Source organism: Panthera tigris, chromosome D1 (genome assembly GCF_018350195.1).
Source record: "Panthera tigris isolate Pti1 chromosome D1, P.tigris_Pti1_mat1.1, whole genome shotgun sequence".
Lineage (NCBI taxonomy): Eukaryota > Metazoa > Chordata > Mammalia > Carnivora > Felidae > Panthera > Panthera tigris.
In genome coordinates, this window is record NC_056669.1 from 16,927,283 (window position 1) to 16,944,207 (window position 16,925).

The window sequence follows — 16,925 nt, forward strand, 5'->3', positions numbered from 1 at the left end:
GCCCATCCTAAGGAGGATCAGTTTCCATGGTAGCCCAGTCTCCTCCCTCCCACTGTGGAAAGGGGTCCCCCTGGTGGTATGGTGGGGGGGGGCGCCTTGCTGGAGCCTCAGGCTTCCTTAGGCCAACTGGGGCTGGGGGCTGGGGTTCCTTTCGACCCAGACCAGACACCTAGACACCAGAAGGTCAAGTGGTCTGCTCAGGAGCTTGGGATCAGGGCCCGCAGTCAGATGAGTTTTGTTCTGCCTGGTGCCTCGTGGGTTCGCAGGGCTGTGCTGCTCTGAGCACCAATGTGAGGAACGCTCTTTCCTGAGAGTGCTCCCCACTGGGGTGGTGGCATCGGCCGGGGCCTCGGTCGCTCTCCTTCTGTCTCTGCACTTTGGTCTGAGCTTCGGGGGCAGCGTGGCTCACAAGGAAGGTGTTCCCCGGTCCACAAGCATGGTGGGGGGTGGGCAGCCACCCCTGTGTACCGTCTGCTGCGGGCACCCGTGGCCGCGGCAGGAGGAGCTCCAGACTGTCTCTCTGGCATCCCGGCGAGGGGCACGGAGGCAGCCTCCAGCTTTCCTTTAAGACCCTGGAAAGTGCCGTGCAAGCGGAGAAGGGACTGGCTGGGGAGAGGCTTGAGCGTTTGCTCTGCGAGGAGGGACCCGAGCCCGTGACTGGGGAGGGGCCACTCTGCCTACGTTATCATCCTCTACGTTGGAATCACTGTTGTCCTGTGAAAAATCCCCACTTCTAAGGCAGCACGCTTATGCCAGCAACACCACCGTGGCTCAGAGCATCTCTTAAGCTCCCTTGGGGCACTGCCATCAGAGTGTGTTTGCATCAACCGACGCCTTGCTTTCCAGTCACTCCTCATCGTTGACCTAAACAGCAGCCCACAGCCTGATGGCTCCCTGCGTGCCAGGCTTGGCTCTGAAACGCCTCCCATTATAAAAAAAAAAAAACAAAACAAACCACATCTGGTGCATTCAGTGGCCTTCAGCCAAAGCCTTTGAGAATCCACAAAGGCAGCAGGGCATTCATTCTTTGAGGTTGGATGTGGGTTTTGGAAATGATGGTGAGGCTCTCTGAGCTGAGGCATAAGAGCTCCAGAGGGGCTGGCGTCTCCCGCTCTCAGCCCGCCGTCCTGCTACTGTCGCACCTCTGGTGGCCATAGCAGATGCGGCCACACAGTGCCTGGCCTCGCTCGCTGTCTGCTTCAGTTGCCTCTGCCGGCAGAGCCATCGCACCCCTTCCGTGTCCTGGTGTATTTTGCGTGGTTCACAGGGGCTCCCCGGCAGCACTGAGCCCCGGTTGCCCCCACCAGTAACCAGCTCAGTTACCTCTGGGTTGGTCTTTCTCCTTCCTTGTTTCTCTCTTCCCACCGTGGCTTTCCCAGGGATCTCTCCCCCAAAGAAGCAACCTGCATGGAAGACTACACGTGGGGGACCCAGACTGACAGCTGCCCTGCGGGATTTCTTTAGAGGCTCATGAATGAACTATTTCCACGGAGCCTGGCAATTGATAGCATCTAGTGAGCTGTGTGTCAGCCATTGTCTCATGGGCCATTTTTCCCCCCCTCTCCATTCTTCTTTTTAAAAACATGGTTTCTTGAGATCTAACTCACCCATTTCAGGTGCGCAATTCAGTGGTTTGTAGTGTATTCACAGAGTTGTGCAAACAGCACCGCAATGAATTTTAGGATGAGTCCATCATTCTAAAAGGAAACATGGTACCCGTTAGCAGTCACTACCCATTTCCCCCTCAAACCTGCCCCCCACCCCAGGTAACCACTAATCTGCTTCCCGTCCCTAGAGATTTGCCTATTCTAAATGGTTCATTTAAATAGAATCATACAATATGTGGCTTTTTGTGTTTGATTTCTTTCCTTTAGCATAATCTTTTCAAAGTCCATCCATGTTGTAGTGTGGATCAATAATTCCTTTTTTTTTTTTAATCTTCGTCATCTATTTTACCCATTCCCCCCACCCACTTCCCCTCTGTTAACCATTGGTTTGTTCCCTATAGTTAAGAGTCTGTTTCTTGGTTCGTGTGTCTTTTTTCCCTTTGCTCATTTGTTTTGTTTCTTAAATTCCACATATGCGTAAAATCATATGGTATTTGTCTTTCTCTGACCAACTTATTTCACTTAGCATTATATTCTCTAGCACCATCCATGTTACTGCAAATGGCAAGATTTTATTCTCTTTCATGGATGAATAGTATTCCATTGTTTATTTTTACCACTTCTTCTTATCTATTCATCAATCGATGGACAGTTGGGCTGTTTCCATATCTTGGCTATTGTGAATAGTGCTGCTGTAAATATAGGGGTGCGTGTATCCCTTTGAATGAGTGTTTTTGTATTTTTTGGGTAAATACCCAGTAGTGTGATTAGTAGATTGTAGTGTAGTTCTATTTCTTTTTAATTTTTAATTTTATTTTTTAAAGTTTATTTATTTATTTTGGGAGAAAGAGAGGGTGAGCAGGGGAAGGGCAGAGAGACAGGGAGACAGAGAATCCCAAGCAGGCTCTGGGCTGTCTGCTCAGAGCCTGGTGCACGGCTCGATCTCATGAACCGTGAGATCATGACCCGAGCTGAAATCCAGAGCCCGACGCTTAACCGGAGCCACCCAGGCGTCCCAGTGTATTCTATTTTTAAGGTTTTGAGGGACCGCCACACTGTTTTCCACTGTGGCTGCTCTAGTGTGTATTCCCACCAACAGTGTAAGAGGGTTCCTTTTTCTCCATGTCCTCGTCAACAGTCGTTTCTTGTACTGTTGACTTTAGCCATTCTGACAGGTGTGAGGCGATACCTCATTGTGGCTTTGTTTTTTTTTTTTTTTTATTTATTTTTGGGACAGAGAGAGACAGAGCATGAACGGGGGAGGGGCAGAGAGAGAGGGAGACACAGAATCGGAAACAGGCTCCAGGCTCCGAGCCATCAGCCCAGAGCCGGACGCGGGGCTCGAACTCACGGACCGTGAGATCGTGACGTGGCTGAAGTCGGACGCTTAACCGACTGCGCCACCCAGGTGCCCCACTCATTGTGGCTTTGATTTGCATTTCCCTGATGATGAGTGATGATGAACACCCTTTCGTGTGTCTGTTGGCCATCTGTATGTCTTCTTTGGAGAAATGTCTGTTCATGTCTTCTGCCCATTTTTAATTGCATTATTTGCTTTTGGGTGTTGAGTTGTAGAAGTTCTTTATCTATTTTGGGTACTAACCCTTTATCAGATATGTCATTTGCAAGTATCTTCTCCTGTTCTGTAGGTTGCCTTTTAATTTTGTTCATTTGTTTTTCTCTGCTGGGCAGAAGCTTTTTATTTTAAAGAAGCTACAATAATTTATTTTTGCTTTTATTTCCCTTGTCTCAGGAGACATACCTAGAAAGATGTTGCTATGGCCGACGTCGAATAAATTACTGTCTGTGTTCTCTTCTAAGACTTTTATGGTTTCAGGTCTCACGTTTAGGTCTTTCATCCATTTTGAATTTATTTTTGTGTATGATGTAAGAAAGCGGTCCAGTTTCATGCTTTTGCATATTGCTGTCCAGTTTTCCCAACACCATATGTTGAAGAGACTTTCTTTTTCCCATTGGATATTCTTTCCTGCTTTGTTGAAGATTAATTGACCCCATATAGTTGTGGGTTTATTTCTGGGATTTCTATTCTGTTCTATTGATCTAGGTCTCTGTTTTGTGCCAGTACCATACTGTTTTGATTATTACAGCTTTGTAATATAACTTGAAGTCTGGAGTTGTAATACCTCCAGTTTTGCTTTTCTTTTTCAAATATGCTTTGGCTATTCAGGGTGTTTTGTGTGTCCATGTAAATTTTGGACTGCTTGTCTAGTTCTGTGAAAAATGCTGTTGTGGAGTGCCTGGGTGGCTCAGTTGGTTGAGCGTTCGACTTCAGCTCAGGTCATGATCTCATGTTGGAGGGGCGCTGACAAGTTCGAGTCCCTCATTGGGCTCTGTGCTGATAGCTTAGAGCCTGGAGCCTGCTTTGGATTCTGTGTCTCCCTCTCTCTCTGCCCCTCCCCTGCTAGCACATGCTCTCTCTCAAAAATGAATAAACATTGAAAATAATAATAATAAAAAAACCCAAAAATATTTATTTATTTTGAAAAAGAGAGAGAAATAGAGACAGAGAGAGAAAGAGAGAGAGAGACAGCGTGAGCAGGGAGGGACAGACAGAGAGGGAGGGAGAGCATCCCAAGCAGTTTCTGCATCGTTCAGCACAGAGCCTGATGTGGGACTCAATCCCACAAACCGTGAGCTCGTGATTTGAACTGAAATCAGGAGTCAGATGGACTGAGCCACCCAGGTGCCCCATTTTGAATTTATTTTTTGTGTATGGTGTAAGAAAGTGGTCTAGTTTCATTCTTCTGCATGTTGCTGTCCAGTTTTCCCAGCACCATTTGCTGAAGAGACTGTCTTTATTCCATTGGATGTTCTTTCCTGCTTTGTCAAAGATTAGCTGGCCATATGTTTGTGGGTCCATTTCTGGGTTCTCTATTCTGTTCCATTGATCTATGTGTCTGTTTTTGTGCCAATACCATGCTGAGCTCTCTCTTCTTTTAATTTTTAATTTTATCGTTAGATTCAGCACTGCATTCCCATATTATTTCGCAATTTAAAAGGTACGGAAGAATTCCTATTCTCTCTTCAGAGGCAACCAGTATTTCCCAGTTAAACGCATTTTGAGGGGATGTTTCTAGCATATATGAACAGTTATGAATATGTGTTCTTCCTTTTTTTACACAAATAGTGACAGATAATACACACTGCTCAGCACCACCTTTATTTAACATTAAATCTTATAGATTATTCCATATCACTACCAAAATAACTTAAAAAATTTCTTTAAATGTTTATTTATTTTTGAGAGAGAGAGAGAGAGAGAGAGAGAGAAACAGAGTGTGAGCAGGGGAGGGGCAGAGAGAGAGAGGGAGACACAGAATATGAAGCAGGCTCCAGGCTCTGAGACCCCAACGCAGGGCTTAAACTCACGAACTGTGAGATCATGACCAGAGTCGAAGTCAGACGCTCAACCGACTGAGCCACCCAGGCGTCCAAAAGGAACTTTTGATTCTTTTTATAAAGAACCTGGGTGGCTCAGTCCATCTGACTCCTGATTTCAGTTCAAATCACGAGCTCACGGTTTGTGGGATTGAGTCCCACATCAGGCTCTGTGCTGAACGATGCAGAAACTGCTTGGGATGCTCTCCCTCCCTCTCTGTCTGTCCCTCCCTGCTCACGCTGTCTCTCTCTCTCTCTCTCTCTTTCTCTCTCTGTCTCTATTTCTCTCTCTTTTTCAAAATAAATAAATATTTTTGGGTTTTTTTATTATTATTATTTTCAACGTTTATTCATTTTTGTGAGAGAGTATGTGCTAGCAGGGGAGGGGCAGTATTCCCTTGGATGGCAGGAAATAATTTATTTAATTTATTATTAAATAAATAAGTTATATTATGTTAAATTATATTAAATTATATTATATTAAATACACACATTGATTTAATTAAACTTAAATTAAGTAAAAAATAAAATAAGTAGTAAAAATTTGTTTAATTTAAATAATTTATTTTATCAATTTCCTATTGAAAGGCATTAGGTTCTCCCCCAATCGTTTGTTATCACAAACAATGCAATGAAAAGCCCTGAAACAAATACCGTTTCCCTTATGTTGAGCTCATCCATAGGATGCACGAACCTTATCGGAAGGTACGTGAACTTTAAATCCTGTCCCATAAGGCCAAACTGCCTTCCCCAGAGGTGGTGACAACTCACTGTCCACCAGCCGGGTAGGAGTGGCTGCTTTGTCCACGCGTTCACCAATCGGACGGGTGAAAAATGGTATCTCTGTGTATTTTAATCTGCAAGTTTCTTACCATTCTGTAAAACGTTCATATCTTTTGCCCGTTCCCTCCTGGATGTGGTCATTTTGCTTGATGATTTGCGGGTGCTTTTTATTTACGAGAGAAATGAGCTCTTTGTCTGCAGTATGAATGCCTCAATCTGTTTCCAACAGGCGAAGCCTGCTGCTTTTGTGTATTCCCATTCATAAACATGCAGGTGTTCCCCCTGAGAAGGTATTCTGTTGCCCACCCCATCGACCGGAGGTAGCCGGGTGGCTTGCTTTAGCCAATAACGTGTGGACAGAAGCGTGTTCGTCATTCCGGCTGAAGTTTGAATTGCGGGCGCTTTGCACATTCTCTTTCCTGCTGTCATGGTAATTGGCATCAGCGGATGATGGCTGTGCCTTCAGCCGAGGAACCCAAAGCAAAGGTGGCAGTAGTGACAGCATGGGAGTAGGGCCCCTGGCCAGTCTGCAAGAGAACATACAGGGTGGGCAAGAAAGAATCCTTTGTTGTCTTACGCTACCAAGTCTTTGGCTTTTTTCTTGCTGCAGTGTGGCTAGCTTATCTCAGCAGATACAGATGATTCTTGCCACAAAGAAAACGTTTTCATTTGGATGAGGTTAAAATGATCAATTCTTTATTTTAAGACTGCTGGGTTTGTAGATCTCCCCCACTTCGGGAGTATTATTTTAAACATTCTCCCATGCCTTGTTGCAAATCCATGATTTCTCTCCCAATTTGAAATGCCGTCAGGCAGATCTGATTGTTGTTGTTTCAGAGTTGAAGAAGCACAGCCTGGGGTAGCGGCTGAACCAGCCACCGTAGCCGACGTTAGATTATGTCTGGCTGCTACTAGACTTGCTTGCCTGTAGATACTTACCCCAATTAGGAGCGTGTTCTTTCACACCAAAGTCCAGAGTTGGGTATTCTGGGGCTGCCAAGAGCAGTACCAGGGGACATCAGGGACTCAGGCTTCATATGTACTTCTGCTTTACTCTCCTTAACGTGTGACTTTCTTAGACTTCATGGTCTAAGATATCTGCAGGAGCTCCAGCCATCAAGTCTGAATTCCAGGCAGGGAGTAGAAGGAAGAGAGTGGGGCGGAGGGCCCTGGACCAATTGTTCATCTCCCTTTTGAGGAACTTTCTTGGAAGTCTCACCGAAGGATTTTTGCTTATTATCTCATTGCTCAGAACTTCGTGAGAGGGTCATGACTTGATTCAAAGGGGCCAGAAATGTTTTACTATGTATATTTTCAAGTAGTGTTTGACTAAGTAACTGCTGGGCGGTTTGGGTGTTGGCGTGACTGAATGGTGCAGGCTACCACTGAGATGTGGTGATAAAGCTCTCTGACAGCTTCGGGGCTTTCGAGGCAGGACCCGCTCCTAAAAAAGAGCTCCTTTTGTCGTGAATCCTGACAGAAGGCACCATAGCGTGCCCTCCTTGCTTCTTTGCCATTCCCAGGCCATCTGCAGCTTTTGGGGCCTCCCGGGATGTGGCTGCACCTGTGTATGGGAGGGGAGCCCTAGGAGGGAGCTGGCCTCCGCTCTGGGAGTCAGAGCTCTGGTGGTCTTTGTCCCATCCAGCCCCAACTGGCACCGATTGGCTGTGGCTTCACCTGCTCTGAGCCCATTTCTTGCCCTGTACACCTGGGTGACGAGAACCACCTCCCAGGGCTGCTGTGATAACAGAACAGAATCACGTCTAGCAAGGCCTTTGGGTTTGCCGCTGTTGACCTTGGGACGAGAACAGAAGGCCGCCTGAGAGTCCCCACTGCCCCCAGCCCCGCCCACAGAGCAGGGGCGGCCGGTGTCGTCAGAGAAAGGCCTGGAGGACAAGGGTGTGCTGCTCACCTGTTCACCTGCTCCCACACTTCCCACTGCTTCCTGACCTTCCTTTGAGATTTCTTCACCAGCTCCACAAAACTGGAGTCACTCACTTCCTATCAGATCCAGCTTCCTTCCCCACTCCAGCCCTGCTCCGGCCTCTCCCGGACAATGGCCCGTCACCAAACTCATCCTTTATTTACTTCCTGCTGCCCTCAGTTACCATCTCTAAACATCCCTCTCTTCTGACCCTTTCCTTCTCCCCACCTCTACCCTCTCCCTGAACTGAGTCCCCTCAGCCTCCTGCTATTAGTTCGTCAGTTAGGAGAGGCTAGACTCACACCCTGGTTGCTAAAGACCCTCCTCTAAGTGGCCTAATCAGTGTATACACATTTGGGGGTGCCTGGGTGGCTCGGTTGGTTAAGCGTATCACCCCCTACTTGTGCTATCTCAAAATAAATGAATTAATTGAAAAAAAATCTGCATGGCTCTCTAGGACAGCTGTCCCCAGTGATCCTAGCAGCGCAGACCTGGTGAAGGTGCCATCTCAACACGTGCCACACTGGTCACAAAACATGCAGGGAGACGAGGGGATCTGGTCTTCCATGCTTCCGCCAGGAGGGACACCAGAGCAAGGCGCGTGGCTCCCACGGGTGGCTGGGAAACGTGGGGGAGCACACGTCTGCGGTCAAGTCTCTGCTTCCAGCAGTAACACGTGCAGTCACCCCGCCTGCCAAAAGCCTATAGGAGCCTCCTACCAGTTCATGTCCAAGTTCCTGCCAGACCCTCCGTGATTCGGCCCCACCTGATGCTCCCCAGCCTCATCACCCGCCCCTCCCCAGTGTGAACTCCGTGCTCCAGGCATATCGCGCGAAGTCCTCCCTCCACAGCCTCTGCTCGCCCGCTCCCCTTGCTTATCAATCTTTCCCCAGTCTTTCCTGAGTTCTTCAGGGCCCAAGTCAAGGTCAATCTCTTCTGCGAAAAAGCCTCCTTTTGGCTCAGCCCCTCGTGCTTTCCCTCCTCGGAGCTCTTCCACGGCTTATTTCGAAGCTCTCACTCAGCCCCGAGCATATGTTCCTTCTGTAGCCTGTGTAGATTGTAACCCCTGGAGGTCAAGGGCTGTTTTCATCCTCTTTGCCTTCTCAGTGACCTACTCAGTAGGGCTCTCAGTGATTTTAATTTGAGAACGGTTATTAAACACCTATGAAATGCCAGACACCAAGCTCAGCAAGGAGGAGGAGAAGAACAAGGAAACATGATCCCGGAAGGAAAGAAGCTAGCATTTTTATGTGCCTGCTATGTAACATTTAATGATGAAGAGAGAGAGAGGGAGAGAGAGAGAGAGAGCTCTAGTGCCTGCTTGGGGTCGAATCCTGCCTCTGGTTAAATGAGCTACAGGACCTCGGGCGAGTTACTTAACTTCTTTAGCCTGAATTTTCTCACTTCAAGGATAATACTGATCATTATCTAGGTATTGGCTTCTTAGGACTGCTTTGTAACAAATTACTGCAAACCGGCTGGCAGGAGACAACAGAAGTGTATTCTCTCTAGGCTCTGGAGCCCTGCAGTCTGAAACCAGGGTGTTGGCAAGGCCATGCTCTCTCTGAAGGCTCTAGGGAAGAATTATTCTCTTCCTTCTTCCTAGTTTGGTGGCTCCCGGCTTGTAGGTGCGGCATTCCAATCTCTGCCCCTGCCTTTGTATGACATTCTCTCTCTCTCTCTCTCTCTCTCTCTCTCTGTATGTCTTCTCCTTTTTAAATAAAGACATCAGCTGTTGGATTTAGGGCTCACCCTAATCCAGTATGACCTCATCTTAACTAATTACATCTGCAAAACCCTACTTCCTAATTAGGTCATAGGGGTGACATATATTTTGGGAGGGGACACTTATTCAACCCACTACACCTACCTCATAAGATTGTTGTGGGGATTAAATAAGGTGGTTCTTGTAAGTCATTTGGCACAATGTCTGGCATACAGTAAAAACTCATTGAATGTTAGTCATTTTAGAACAGTATCCATTTTTTTCTTTAAAAAAATTTGTTTAATGTTTATTTATTTTTGAGAGAGAGACAGAGCACGAGCAGGAGAGGGGCAGAGAGAGAGGGAGACACTGACTCCGAAGCAGGCTCCAGGCTCTGAGCTGTCAGCATGGAGCCCGAGGCTGGGGCTCGAACCCACGAACCATGAGATCATGGCTTGAGCTAAAGTCAGACGCTCGACCGACCGACCGAGCCACCCAGGTGCCCCTAGAGCAGTACATTAATCAGGGTTATTTTATTAGCAAGTATCAGAAACCCAGTTCAGTCCTGGTGTGGCTAGATCTGGGTGCTTAAATGAGGCTCTTAGGAATTTTCCCCTGTTCATTTTGCAGCTGTCTGTGTCATCTTTATTTTGGGGCACCCTCTCCCAGTGAGGTCACAGAGACGTCACTCAGCAGGTCCAGGGCTCCATTTGACCAGCGGATCATCCTCAGTGGAAAAGCAACACTTCTTTCTCAGCAGCTCCGGCAAAAATCTCAGGGCTGCCTTCTATGGAGCTAGTCTGGACCATGAGTCCATCCTGGAAACAATCTCTGTGGCCAGGGAGATGAATATCTGCCTGAACGGGGGTGGGGAGGGTGGGGAAGGGGGTGGAGGATTAGCCATAGCGGAACCACTGGGACAGCAGGTGAGGCAGGGGGGTGGTTTCCAAAAGGAAAATCACAGTGCCGGGAGATCAGATACCGAGCAGGCAGAAACACAGGGCACCTATTATAGATCATGGCAATGCTGTGTGCCAGCTCCTAGCCCAGTGCCTGGGACAGTGCGGGAAATGCTTACTGGATGACTGCGTGAATGATGCTAGAAGGAACATGCTGGTCGCCAAGCCAGTTGCTCATGTTTTTTTCACTACTTCCTACAACAGCATGCAAAGGAGGTTTTATTATTTCCAGTTTGCAGACGTAGAAACTGAGGCTTAGTGAGTTTAAGTGATCCGTCCAAGATTTCCTAGTCACTTTGCCACGATTTACCACCTCAGAAGCTCAAATGCCCCCTTTTCCTTTGTCTAGTCACTGCTTCCAATTTACTGCCCTTTGTTAAAATGGTATAAAAGCCCCTGGACGTAACCACCTCTTTGGGTTTTCACTTCTTTTCTGTGAGGCTCCACGAATGTCAAAATATCAACATCAATAACATTTATATGCCTTTTCTTCTGTTAATCTGCATTTCATTAGTTTAATTTGCAGACCTCAGGTACTGAACTCAAAGGGTAGAGGAAAAGTCACTCATTTCCTACAATGATGTTTAGGTGGCTTCTAGTTTTCAGGTATTGGGAATAAAGCCACTCTGAGCATTCTTATGCATGCCCTTTAGTGGGCATAAGCCAAGGCGCTCATTTCTGTTAGCTACACACTTAGGAGTGGAATCTTTGGGTCATCTGGATATCTTCTATCAAGCATTTGTTGTTCTCTGTCTCCTTCCTCTCAGAGTCCCTCAGACTGTGCAGAACCCCTGCCTGTCTAGACCTTGCTAAGCCTGGAGGCAGAGGGTTGAACAAAATGACCTCCTGAGGCCCCTCAGCACTTCTCAGAAGGATTTAGCCATAGGTCTCAGGCCCCAGTTCCCGCCAGAGCCACTGTTTGCTCATGAAAACGTTTCGTGTGATTAGCCAAGTAATGACATCTTAAAACTGTAAAGCTAATATATTACGTAATAAAACACAGGAGCAAATCTCTTTGACACATACTGGTGATTTACTCTGCCAGCCATAAAGATAATTACATTTCAGGTTGATATATAAAAGGCGGCAGGCAGAGCTTATGTAGAATTAGCCTAGCTGTGTTTCGGACCTCTCCATCCACACGGACCTGTTCATCATTCCTCCCGCAACCGGCCAGCAAACACTGACTCAGCTGGGCCTGCCCGGTCACTGGTCGCCACTGCCACTGGCAGGACCTGTTGGTGGCATTGAAGGAATAGGTGGAGAGGCTCAGGTTTGGGGTATGAGGCATTCATTCCTATAGACGGCTCTGTAACATTGCAGGGAACACAGCCTGGGATTCAGGGCACCTGGTCTCTGAGCCTGCAATGCCACCTCCGGCCTTAAGCAAGTTACCGCCCTTCCTGGAATCAAAATATGCCCTGGGGCTATGCTCCTCCACCTCCGTGGCCTGTTACCCAGGACTCTGAGCTTTTAGGACCAGTTTTCCAAAGCAGAAGTCAAGTCTCTCATTGACAGGAGCTTCCAAGGACAAAGAAACAAGGCATTTATACCTGGGGCTCTCCTGGTGTCACTGACTTCCAGGATTCCCTTCTCCCAAGTTCCCTGCTGCCCCAAACCAGGAGGCAAGGCCCCAGAGGGAGACCAGGGAGAAAGGAATCTGGAAGGACACTCAGGCAGAAATATCCAAATCTCCCATTCGGAAACAGGAAATTGAGGAAGAGAGATAATGTGTGGCCATCTGTATTCACAGAGAAAATCAGTGTCAGAGCTGAGACTAGAAGCCGGGACAAAAAGTATAGGGCCACAAATGGGGAGATTTTGTTACCCTCCCGGGTGAGCAAGGCTGGAATCCCATTCGGTATCTGCTCCTTTTACCTTGGCACAAACCTGGATTACAGAGGGAACTCTGCCCCAGGCTGCTTTGCTCTTGCTTTCCCATCCTTTGTCTGTTGCTCTGGTCAGTGGTAGCTTGTCCAGGGGAAGGTCAGGCTGCATGCAGGGGGATGGACAGAATGATCTCCAGAGAGCCTGGTGGCTGATCCTCAGACTTGGGGAAAGGGGTGACCTGGGAGAAGTGTGGGTGACTACGGTTGGAGTAGCCATCCTGGTGAGCCTCCGGAAACTGGACGCCAGGACTCTTGGGGTCTCCTGCCCTCCCCGCTCTTCTCTTGATCTACTGAGGCCCTCACCTTTGGTTTTCCACTAGAAAATGGCTTCATTTTATCAAACCTAGGCAGAGCGCCTCCTCCTGGTCTGGTGGGGACCTCAGAGTTTGGGAAGCAACACTGCAAATGTGTGGTTCGTCAAAACACACACACACACACACACACACACACACACACACACGCCGTTTCCAAGGGGTTGGGGCTGAATCCTGTGAGCTCCCAGCCCCTCTTCCTCGGCTTAAACGCAGGCATGGCAGGTCTGGGGCGCAGTTAGACTGGTTGGGGGCGGGGGGGGGGGGTGGAGAGCGGAGGAAGCCTGTTCGCAGAGGCCCAGAAGAACCAACAGAGGCCCTTCCGTGTTCTGGAATGTGCAAACTCAGACAAACACACTGCACATCCCTCAGCTTGCAGCCCCAACCCCCTGCCGAGTCATTGAGGCAGACAATGGGCGTTGGGAGGGGTCTTCCGAGCCCCTCTGCGGCCACAGGGGTCTCTAGAAACCCCCATGCCCCTCCTCCCGCCTGCTGTCGCTCCCCTCCCCCCCACTCCCCTGCAGACAAGTCTTCTGGCCGGGAGTCCGGGAGGCAGTTTCGCGGGCTGCGGAGCGCGGGAGCGCGGACTCTTTGAGTGACAACGGGGCGGGGGGACCGCGGGGCGTCCATTTGTTCTCCTCCGCGGAGGTGGCAGATAAACAGCGCCGCTAACGACCGCGGCTCCACGTCCGCGGGCTTCGGGGAGCCGTCCCAGCGGGGAGCCCGGGAGAAGATGAATCGCGTTGAATGACACAGGACATGGCAGATTGGATGTTTAATTTGGGTATCTCTTTAGAACACCCCCACACCCACCTCCTCGGCTCCCACTTAGCATCCTGCCGGCGAGAAAGCCCTGCTCCTCACAAATTGCCTTGTCAGGCGCCGGGAAAAATCCCAACGTGACTGATGTCTAGGTGGGCCCCTCCAAGTGCGGGGAAAGGGACCGGCACGACTGCAGAATGTTCCTTCCTACGAAGACCGGGCGTTGGGCCAGGGCCAGAGACTGGAGTCAGACATCGGGAAGGACCGCCAGCCAGCGGGGAGGGCCACCGGCTGGGGGTGGGGGTTTGTTCAGGGGTCTGCTGGAGGCAGCAGGAGGGCCAGGCGACCTTCCCAGCGGAGGACCTGCGGGGGCGGGGGTGGGGTTGGGGTGGGGAGGAGGCCTGTACTCGGTCCTCCAGGGCGCGGTGCCGGCCCGGGGCGGCCGCAGGGTGCAGAGGCGAGCGCAGCCTCCCGCAGCTAGCCGGGCTTCCCCAGAAGACTTCTCCGGAGCTGTCTGATCACAACCTGTCAGTCCCGCTTCCCCTCCAGCCTCACCTGCCTCCAGATCTTTCCAAACAAGGAAGGGAGCTACAAACATGGCAATCACCTTCCCCGGCAGAGGCAGACAGCTGCCAGGGCACAGCTAGGGCTGGAGCCCGGCCCAGCCTGGGAGGGGGAGCCGAGGGGGAGGCCGAAGCGTGTTGTGGCAGTCCTCTGTGCCTGTCTAGAGCTCAAGCCGAAGCCCCTCCCACCCCCAGTGCACAGATGGTGAGGGTGGCCGTGGGCACCCCTGAGCACCCCTGAGCCAGGCCAGGGATCAGCATGTGAGAGGCCACCTGCTCAGGCAGCAATTCTGGAAAGAGCCCTAAGGGCAGGGGTGAGGAGTGAGAGTAGGACTAGGATATTGGCGTTTCTGGAACACTTGGGTCACCTGAGTGAGTCCCCTTGGCCTTGGTCTCTTCAGTTGTGACGCACAGCGGCTGGGGGTCTCCTCCATCCAGCCTGGTCATTCTGTGGTTCTGGAGATCCCTTAGGAGGAACTGGGGCGGCATTTAGCCCCCGAAGAAACCACACTTGCTAGGCAGTGGAGTGGCCCTGTCCTCTCTTCATGGCCCCCACAGGCTCTGTGGGACGAAGAGGCCCCAGTAGGACAGACTCCCCAGGCCTGAGTGATCTGGGACTTCTCAGTGTCCCCGGAAGGCTGGAACTAAGAGGACGACCGAGGGGCGTTTGGATGCTCCCCACCTTCCTTCCAGATTCCCCAGAACTGCCTGCCTCTCTTATTCCCTTGCGCTGTCTCTCTGAGGCTGCATAACTCCCTCTGAGCTCTTGAAAGCCTGGGGACAAACAGAAGGGGGGGGGTGTTCTCAACACGAATGTGGATTATTTGCCTCCAGTGAAGGCGCAGCGTGGATAATTTATCGGTGCAGATCGAGACGCGTTCTCCATCTGGTCTCACTGAGATTCCTCTCAACAACATCTTTACCACTCCGCCACCAAGTCCGCCTTCCCAGCTTTCTCCCCTGCAGTGGCGAATGGCTACCCCCCGCCCCCAGCCCCAGCCCCACCATGCCACTCAGGGAACAGGGCCGTCAAGGTGGGGAGAAACCTGAGAGCTGAGGGGCAGGCGGGGACTCTGAGGGAGAAGGGCCACCTAAAATATCCCTTTGGCCTAAAACATGATGGAGGTGGGGGAAACTATGGTGATCGTGTGGAAGTTAGGGCGGCAAAACGTGTCACCAGCTCATTGCGACACATCACAAGAAAGCTGTTGGGGCCGGCACCCTGAGGTGATCCCCAACCGGCTGTGTCAGAGCTCAGCCTCCTATGCCACACCGGTTCCCGGCCCTCTGCAGGGGCCTAATACCCTCATGTCCTCTGCTCCCTCTCGATGTTTTTAGCAAAGTGTCTCCAGGCGCCGTTTTCCACCTGCATTAGAAGATAAGTTACCAGGTGACGTATGTAAATTCCTGGGTGATCTTTTCTGAAGGTTTTGTCACCAAGTTAAGTAAGACTGTTAAAAACCGAACCCTGCCCTTTGTTCCCTGGTCACATCAGACCAGTACTGATGGCACTTGGGGTCTCCTGAAAGTAGCAGTCAGGAAGCACTTACTCTGCCATCGGATGAAGTGACCCTGCTGAGACGCTGGCGGTAGAACAAGCCTGAAAGAAGGCAGGTGGCTCAAGCGGCCTTTCTCTTTTCCACCTTCTGCTCCAGGTTGGTGGAGGGAGTCCCCTCCTGGTCCTCTTCTGAATCAGCCCGCTGGTGGCCTCTCTTGGTTGGGGCGACTTGGCAGAGCAGATTGCACAGGCAGAGCCGAGGGCAAGAGCGAGGGCGTTGCTGCAGCCCAATGTCAGCAGCTGCCCCCTGCCGGTCCCAATGCCATCCCTCTGCTGGTTAGTGGGTGCACATGTTTTCTAGCTGCTCGCTCTCTCCTGGCATCTCCACCCTGAGCTGTGCTTGGCGGAGGCACATAAATGGGCCTGTGGGTTGGAGTGGCTTGTCAGGAGCCGCAGGAGAGGCTGGGGACGGACTGAAGGATGCTGCGCCTTTTCCTCTGCCCAGCCATTGCCGCCCCCTCTGTCCTCAGGTGAATCACCCGTGATGGAACAGAAACCCAAGGATGTGCACCCGGAAGACCCAAGTCTTCCTTGGGTAACTGTCCTCGAAGTTCATTTAGCCTCAGTTTCTTCATCTATAAAGAGGCGGGTTGGCAAGACAAACACTGAGCCGGAGGATCAAGGGAGCTTTGGGAGTTTGCAGAACGACGTGCAGATGAGAGTTACCATTTCGGTTCCCGCTCCTTTGTAGCAGGAAGGGAGAGCCTGGCCAGGTCACTTCAGTTCATAGCCTGCGTGGCTTATCAGGCCACTCCCCCCCCCCACCCCCCGACAGGTGCATGGTTCACGGTAAGAGGGGAAACAACAACCACCACCCCAAACTGGGGGTGTGATGCTTAGCCACATGGGTCCCTCTCCATCCAACAGGAGACTCTAGGACCTAAACGAGGTGAGGACCCTCTGAGCACTCATGGAAACTTTCATGGGATCCTGCAGAAGGGACGGAGGCTGGAGGAAGGGATGGTCTCCTCCAAAGACAAGTTAATACAAACCAGGCTGATCTATGCCAACCAATGGTGTTGAACATCCCCCCCCGGTGCCCATTCCTGGCTGGATGTTTTATAGGACCTACAAAAACTCTGAAGGGTTTTGCAGACCAGTTGAGATTGTAAGGTAACCCTTCAAACCGGGAAATAATAGGCAACGTGGACTGCTTATACCCACAACTGTAGAATGAAGGAAGTGTTCACCCCCCCATGCTCTCCTGGCAACAGTGGCCCTGTTCCTGTTTCCTTGGGGGAAATGGAGTCTTCCTCGGCTGGGCAGGGAGCTTGAGAGGTGGGGAGAGGGGGACGTGGGGTGCCAGGCATCATGCAGGCCCATCCTCTACCTTTCAACACCAATTCTCTGACACCAGCTGGGTGTCCTACAATTCAAATCAATTCTGACACCAGCTACCCAGAGTTAGCGTGGTGACCCCACAGGTCACAGGGCTTGGTCCCATGAGACTGTCCCCACTTCAGAT